The following is an 8,883-nucleotide window of genomic DNA, read 5'->3' on the forward strand; positions in this document are numbered from 1 at the left end:
TGTCTGTGCTGCCCTCTACTGGACAACACACCTCTTGCAGAGCCAGTGAGACAGAAAATGGATGCCTGCTTTTCTTTTAATGGCCAAACTTTGTCAGCTGAAGGGTGTAAATGCTAATGAGCCTGTTTGAACATCATTATAAAAGACACAGAGCAGATCAGTGTGGCTGTTCCAATTAGCCTCATCACAACAGGTGGTAGCATTAAGTTCTGCTCCAAACATGAAGCGCCGTCTTGCAGTTTGCGTGATGAATGCAGCCAATCAGAGCGCGGCTTGATGTTCACATCCTAATATCTCGGCCGCCACTGGCTGCAGAGTGATGTAGAAAGAGATCACCAGTAAACACAGAGAGGGAGGCCGACAGATGGAGAGCGAGCATGCAGACAGGCAGGATGAGAGTAGCGGGGAGGCCTGACGCTGCCAGCCACAACACAAACAGACCGAGCGCTAGGACGTTCCATTATACACGACTGTAGATGGATCGCAGATGGCTCACTCTGCGTCTGTCTCCAAACCATACACTGACTCTACATAAAGCAATAACCAAGAACATGAGCCTGGAGGAGTTCACATGTTTACCAGGATAACTTTACAGCGACTAGCCTTCAGTAAATCAAATCCTCCCCCTCCTTCATGCCTCCTGAGTCTGCTTATGCACCAACTTTGCTATTTATTACTTCATGAACTATAACGTCTTCTTCTTCAAGATATACTTCAGAACGCAAGATGACGCATCAGAAGTCGAGGTGACTTCCCATCAAACCTCATCCTCGTCTTCAGGCAGCTGAACCCACAACATTCATTCCCTCTCATTCAAACAGCGCGGCGGCTTGTTCACCACAATCTGACGTGGACTCAGGCTGCAGGTGCGCTCATGGTTCCCCTCCGTCTCATCAATTAAAAAGGTGTCAGGATTCCTTCCATGCAACCTCAGAGGACCTGCGGTAGTGCAGCACAGATGCATCGGGCTCGTTAGTCTGGCTCATTAGGATCCAGCCATCTGTGAGAGAAACACTCCGAGGGCACGCCCTAACTTCCACCAATCAATAACCCCGTTGGCAAAGTGGGTGACCATAAAATTACAGCGATATGTCTTTACCAGCCCCACAAGAAGATGTGATGGTTTTAGTGTTTTCATGCCAGGCAGTGTGTCTGTGTGACACCAGCACCACCGGACCAGCATCATGTCCATTACTGGAAAACGTCCTCACTTCCAACAAGCTGCAGTCGAGCCTCCGTCGTCCCACAGCAGGTCTAAGAGCAACTGAGTCTGTGTTCAGTGTCTGTGGTCACAAAGCAAACAATACACAGAGCCGGGCCACGTCAGGCCGACACAGCAGTGGACGATTACAGTGGTCCACTGAGAGGCAGCTGATGTAGCCTCCTCATTAGATTCAATCAAACAGCTTAATGTGCCTGGTGCATGTGCAGATACTGTATGAGCCCTGCCGGAGCAGAGAGTGAGAGGCAGAGCTCTAACAGGGCAGGTGCTTCTCACAAAGAGGAGCACAGGAAACCTTTATATTCAATGTTGTGGGATGACAATGCAGGAAAGCAGATGTCTGCTAAAACGAGCCTTTACTCGCCGCACGCTGCCACCATGCTGAGTTGTAGCAGTGAATGCATTCGCTACCAGTTCCTATTCCCATTATTCCTCTTCATCGAGCCACGTGTTCTCACAACCTGACAGATAAACTGTTCTCGCTCCTCTCGGTTGTTCTACCCCTTCAGTGAAATATGTGATGTGGTTTAGCAGCTCCTCTGTTTTCACCAGCTGGTGTTCTTACCTCAGCAGTGCAGCGTATTTATTACTGTGCTCATTCCTACTGCACATACGTCCTGCTGGATCCTTTTGTAAATATATTTATATATTCTTATTTGTCTTTTTAAACTTGTATTTTGCACCACTGGAGTTGTCTTTTAACTTCGCTGTACTCTGTGTATGATGACATTAAAAGCCTTCTGTTCTGTGCTGTAGTCGTACAGAACCATGTTTAGAGCTCTTCTGCTGAAAGCTGCTGCCTTCTGTGGTTGAAATGAGATTTGCAGGCCAGTTAAAAAGTGACTGTTGCAGCTTTAACTGAACTGCAGAGATGTGCACCGCCTCCCCATCTGTGTCCGTCTAGCATAGAACCCAAAGCTGTTTTATTTTCACCTCAGGTTGCTGGATGCTCAGGTAATGCAGCCACTGTGCTTGATGTACAGCTCAGAGTAGCTGAACAGCAGCAGCCTGCTGCCCCTTCTGGAGGAAAGACGAGCGCGCAGAAGTGTTTGTTGTAGCTGAGCGGTGTTAGTGGGTTCTGGAGTTCAACCGTAGGCCAGCGCAGCGAGGTCCAAGTACACCCTGCAGGTCAGCCAACGCTAGATTAAAAAGGTACTGAGTTACTCTTTAAGCCTCTACAGTTTACACCAGAGCCTCAAAGCTGTACATACAAGAGAGAACGGCTCTGCCCAGTGCCAGCACAAATGTACAACTTCCCAAGTTTGCTCTATTACATCCATCCAACAGCCCGTTAACTTTAATGAGCACCGCCGGCTCACAGGCAGCTAACAGGAGCAGTGTTCAGTGCTGTTGGGCTAAAGGATGCCATAAATCACAAAGTTGTAAACAACAAATCATCTCTGGTACGTATCCCAACAGTTTCCTGGATTCAATTTGCAGCACCCACTAGCGTCTTAAAAATAAACACTGCTGAGTGGAGTTCAGTGGAGTTTAATAAGTGCAGCGATCCCCAGAGACACACACCCACATGCTGCTGGTTACAGTAAACAGAGGATGTGATTCCAGCCACTACGAAGACAAGAGCAAACCCTATTAAAGCCCTGCAGCAGGTCGGCATCGTCCCCTGTCTGATTCTCTACTAACGACACGCCGACCATCCACGTCAACACACACACCTGATCTCAGCTCAGGTCCAACCTAAACTCTTTGTTAGAGGTAATGTAGTGTTTTCCTCTGATCTCAGATTGTCCGTGTACAAAGCAAAAACCATTAAAGCTCTGTAGCACCTGGACTAGATTTCTTTATCTTCTCAGGCAGCGTTTGACTGATTTCAGGATGACGTAGTGATCATCCACACGAAGCCAGAGCAGCAAGCCGGAGTGGAGCCGGAGGGACAGAAATAGAGGTGAATTTAAATAAGCACATGCTCTTTAATTCATGAGGTTAGTAGCTCAAGGAGACACATCTGGAGTAAACATCTGAGGAAGGGAGCTGGGAGGAGCTGAGGGTGACAAATATCAGCTGTGTCGATCACGCTGGAATGATAACTGCAATTAATAAACAAAACCTGAGAGAAGAGAAGCAGCACAAATGAGCACATTATTGAAACTGAATGATGCGAGGCGGCTGAACTGGCGCTCTGAGCACCGTGCTGGATGCCATTCTGTCTGTATTGTGAGTAGATGTTAGGGGAGGATGTGAAATAGAAATATCGCGATAAAATTTCAGTGAAACACGCATTCACAGTGCCGTGGTTTTTGTCCGGTCTAATGCCCATGGAGCGAGAAGCATGGCGGCGACCGAGGAGGCGAACGCAGCGCATCGACCGGCACCGCAGGGCTGGACCCGGATAGCAGAATGTTCTGTCGCTGTGGTGGAGTCCACATAGCAGTTCAGAGATCCGAATATTCGCCTGCTGTCCGTCTGTCTCGGGGCTACGTTGAGCCGCTCGGCTCTGCTGACTACATTATTTTTCCAGGGTCCCTCTTCCTTATTGGTTTGTGGAGTCGTGGAGTCTGAGACAGCCTGAAGAAATGAAGCCTTTCAAATCAATGCATGCTAATGACACAGAGAGAGATAAGAGAAGAGAGGCGAGAGAAAAACACAGAGAAGACAAACGCTGTCAAATGGAGAGACAGCAGGTAAAATATAAAAGATAATGAGCAATAACTGTGGTGTGAACTGATTCTGCATAATTATCGAGACAGCTGCGAGTTTAAACTGCTTCACAGCGGACGCTAGATTTTCTGGTTTTCAGTCTTTTCCTGTCTGGTTCCACTGCTAAAGACCACATCTCCTGAAACACGAACAGATCTGATCACTAAAAGCTCCTCAAATGGAAGAGACGTCCTCTTCGAGCTGTGCTGTCCATGGTTTCACATGGTGAGCACCAGCAGCACTGTGAGGCTGTAACGACGGTCTGCTGCCCATCACAGCCTCACATTAAGACAGGAGATGCACCTCCACACCGCCTCATGTTTCTCTAAACTATTTGCCCTTTCTGTGTTTCCTGCAGCCACAGTTTGCCCTCCAGATGTATATTGTTTCCACCCATCTGCTTCTCTCTCCATTCTGTGGTGACTGATTCAACGTAAAGACACATTCATGCAAATGAAGCGTGAATGATGAGCGGCTGCATTTGAACAGGTTCAGTGAGAGAAGAGCGATCATGCAGTGCACACTGTGTTGCTATGGTGCTTTAACTGAAGGAAATACATCAGCGTCTGAGAACATCATATTGATATGTCTGGTGATGGAAAAGGCAAGAAGAAAGACTCCACAAAGCGCAGCATTGATGCATAATCTCACCACGAGAGCCGAGGGTGCAGCTGAGCTACAGAAACAGAGTGAAGCCCACAAGGCTTTTCTAACTAAATCACCATCGTCCTTTGGCAGCACACAGGGGATCTGTGGCCTTCTCATCACCTGATCCACAGGTGTGACGGTGTGAAGCAAGGCTCTGCCTGTTGAGGTGTATTCGAGCCGCCTGTCTCCTCCTTCTGCAGGACATGGTCTGTGCAAACAGACAGTGTGGCTGCATGAAAATGAGCGTACAGTGGACTCAGGAGCACCGGGTCGGAGGACTGCGCTGGCCGTAGACCGACAACTCATCTTCAGTCTCTATGGAAACTTTCCGTCAGCATGCTATGTCTGACTGGAAGTCGTCAAGGCGTCTTGGTCGGTGATTAGCATCTGTTGCTGCGCTGCTTTAGTGGGCTAACGCATGCAGGCCACACCCCATCAGCGACGGGAGGACAGGTGCTTTACTCCATATAACAGCTGGAAACAGCAGCTGATGTCTGGGATGTGGAGGCTGCATGAAGAGAGCCAAAGACCGAGACATGGACGGCAGGAAAAGAGGCAACGCTGCGGTAGATATGGAGTACAGAGACAGTCTCTTCTCTTCCAGGCACTCGTTTAGCTTTTCATCTAATGAGCTCTACTGAGCAAACCTGTCCGTAGAAGTGTTACGTTACACTGGTACAACAGGACTGATGTGAGGAAACAGATTCACTCTATATTGGACATGATAATCAGGGGTCATGATCAGACCAGGGCTGGGCTCCAGTCCAGTGTTTGCGCTGCGCTGTGACACTAAACAGAGTAATGAGGCTGCTGCTGCTCCTGAAGGCTCGGTGGAGCTGACAGGATCATGTTGTCGGACATGTAGAGCTGCCTAAAACAGTTTCTTAGACCACAAGAGGAGGAGCTGAGTCTGGCTATGACGCCAGCGGCCTGTTCTCGTCTCTCTCTGGTTGTCTGGCATCAGGCATCTGAATGAAGCTGCCTTTCAAGGTGGGCTTTAGTAGTGACTAGTCACAGGAGCGTCTGGATCCGGTCACAGTGCCTTGACCCGGGTGTGGATTCGCTTCATAGCTGACAGTTTGTTCCTCGTTGAACAGTTGAAAAATGTTTGTGCAGACCCGGTTAAACGTGAGCCTTTTCCTAAACCCAACAGAACAACGTGTCCACGCTGCGTTCATGGTGTTGTTCGGTGTCACTATCACAGCTTTACTGACTCTTTTCATCGTGATTTGTCTTATTTCCACAGTGCAAGTCTCCCAGCTTGTTCTGACACGTCTCGTGACGAGTCAGCCGCCTGAGACTCGGACTCGTCATGAGGACCACCGTAAACTGCTCAGAGACTCGTGAGACGCTCTGACAACGGATGCTCGAACGTAAACATGAACGGGCAACAAAATATTCTCATTTTTTAACTTTCCTCAGGCAGAGGATTGTGCTGACAGCCGTCATTCAGTGTCCGTGAGTATTTCACTGGGCCTGTTTGTGGAGATCAGTCACAGGAACCAGAGTGCGATGGTCACGCTGACTGAACATGCACAGCACACGGAGCTTCACATCAGCCGTGTTGGCTCGATGCATCTCGCCTGAGGTGAAGATGTTGCCTGAATTATTCAGCTGCTGCACGGGAGGCTGGAACACCTCCTCCTGCTATCATCCTCAGATCAGATCGCACCTCCCTGACACAGACATGAGCCATGTCAGAGCGCCCGGCAGCAACTGGAGTCTGTGTTTCCTATCGAACATCAATACTGCTGGTCACATGTCAGATGATGGCCAATAAGAAAGCTCCGTGAGCACAGCCATTCAGAAGAACAGAGTCCACCTTGTGTGCGCTGCATTGAGAACATCCCAGAACTGACTCGATCCGAGGTGGACCTGTGACCTTTATAACTGCAGAATGAATGTGACAGAGCCAGTGGTTAGCACACATGTTGCTGTTAGTTATTAATCCCGTTAATTAATCCCTCTCTGCTGTCTCACAGGAGCTGGAAGGTGTGACAGGATTCAGAGGCTTTGGTGAACAAGCAGGACGCGTTGGTTCAGCACAGAGGACCGAGGCAGTGACGGGAAACAGAAAGAAAGAGCTGCAGAATGGCTTTGCTAGACATGGACAGGAGAACAGAGCAGTAACTGTGGTCACCAGTCCTTCTGACACTGAGCAACTGGTGTCATGTAAAGCGATGCTGACGTCTGATGAGCAGCTGGTCATGTGTTGAAGGTGGACACTGATGTAGTGCTGATCAATAAAGGGCTTCTTTCCCCCAATAACGCACTCACTCAGCAGTTTTAAATATTAATGTACTTTTAATTAACAGAGTTTCAACCTGGTGCCCTAAAGCCCTTTTCCAGGAGATAATAGGCAAACACCACAGGAAGCCTCCTGAATAATTAAAGCGGAACTTAGAATTAAATGAAACAGACAGAGCTGGTGTCCTGGTGAAGGACAACACTGGCCAGAAGGGCTTTTCTGCAACCTCGTGATCCAGTGGACCCGACCTGTGGCTGATGTTGACGTATGAAGCGTTCATAAATGGTGGAATACCAGGTACAGCATGGACATGCTTCATAAAGAGTTCCCTACAGGAGGTGGTGCAGACATCTGGCATCTAAAGGAACCATGTTTCATATGCTAGATGACTGATCAGAGATCAGCAGCAGAATGCAGTCAGACAGCGACCACGCTCTGGTTTCTCAGACTCTTCGTTTAAAACACAACACGATGACAGAATTAAAAGCACTGAGTCTTCATTTGTCTTTTGAATTTCAATATGAAGCAACTGAATAGTCTGAAGCAATGAAACACCTGAGTGAGATGCAGCCCTCAAACACACAGCGCCCAGTCTGTGAGGCTCAGAGGAGCTTCTGTTTATTGGTTCCTCTGCTGACAGAAGCAACAGGATGGAGGCAGAGGTGAACAGGAGTCCTCTGAGGGCTCACAGCTCATCTCATCATTCAGCAGCTCAACAGCAGCCGTGAGCACACGACCAGAGCAACCACGGAGCTGCTCACGGTGACGTCCTGGACTATCTGCCACTGCCTGGGCTGCCTGCAGACTGTCTGCTGGAAAACCAACTCGGCACAGATTCCAGCACCAGTCAAAGCTGAAGGTGGTGGATCCAGAAGCATGAGCTGATGCTGTGGGATGAAGACTGAACGTTGGACTGAATTGCTGGACTTTGTGTCCCGTTGCTTCTGAGCCCCTATACTCTGAGCCCGGCGTGTTGGAGGTCCCACACGGTTCTTTCAATACTAAAGAAAATCCTCTCGAATCACAGCTGAGACTCGGCACTTTAATGCAGTGTCCAATATTTTATGTGGAATTGAATGTGCTGAAGCCCAGAGCCTGAAGAAGGGCCAGATGTGTAGCTGCATACGGCCTGGTCCACCTGAACATTACTGGAGACCAAACACAGAACATTTGTTGTTTCCAATTCTCCATTTCCCTGCATTGTTTCACCAACAGACGCTGGAGAGGGGCTGGTGTGTGTCGTGATGGAGGACTCTGTGGTTCTATCACTGATAAACGTCGACCTCCAGGGCGGCTGCTGCCTCATGGACACACTCAGAGCTCTGTGATGTGCTGCTGGCTCAGAGCTCCCCCCGACCACACATCTGCCTGAATGGAGACTCAAGAACATCTGGAGACGACTGTTTTCTGGAGGTTTCACTGAATCCCTCCTGCAGATACACACTGCTGTGTTGCTGGACTGTGTGTGTGTGTGTGCAGCTCTTCAGGCCAGATGACAGCCATCTTTTTATCTGGTCCCTGTAATTTGACAGCTTTGTCTTTGCTCCATGCTGCAGCTCTCTCTGCGTTGCTCTTGTGCCTGTCTGGCTGCTTCAGCTCAGTTCATCCATGAAGTCGTCCTGTGGGTTCTTTATCATTTCCCTTTTTCGTGTCTTTTTTTTTTTTTTTTACATCAAAGACCTGGAGACACAGAGAAACATGAGGTGAAGGATAAAGCCGGCATCCTGTCAACAGGAGTATTTCTTGGAGAGTATTTTCAGTGGAGGATGAACCCACTGGGTGAGTGTTTCTGGCTGTAGGACAGCATCTGGGTTAGGGTTAGAGTCCTCAGCTTCATTTGGTCTGAAGGCAGTTCAGGCACAGAAAGGCACCTATTGGCTGAATCTGTTGTGGCTACACTGAAGATTCAGGAGGGATCATGAGATGGATCAGCACTGTCAGTTCAAGACAACTCCCAGCCATTAGCATTATGTAAATGAGCTGGTAGTAAATAAAATGACGATCTGAGCACCCCTCTGACAGCAGGCATCATAACAAGGGAAAGATTTATGAGGCCAAAATGATCAATTATTGAAGAATATCACTGATGAAAAGTCCCGATTAAGAG

At 48.7% G+C, this 8,883-nt stretch overlaps 1 protein-coding gene across 1 annotated transcript in view; it reads right to left on the minus strand.

The window, feature by feature from the left end:
- Positions 1 to 8,883, minus strand: part of syn2b (synapsin IIb) — a 77,163-nt gene that overhangs the window by 34,817 nt on the left and 33,463 nt on the right. The gene's annotated exons all lie outside the window — the stretch shown is intronic.

The sequence above is a fragment of the Stegastes partitus genome, unplaced genomic scaffold, assembly GCF_000690725.1.
Source record: "Stegastes partitus isolate 25-593 unplaced genomic scaffold, Stegastes_partitus-1.0.2 Scaffold14, whole genome shotgun sequence".
Lineage (NCBI taxonomy): Eukaryota > Metazoa > Chordata > Actinopteri > Pomacentridae > Stegastes > Stegastes partitus.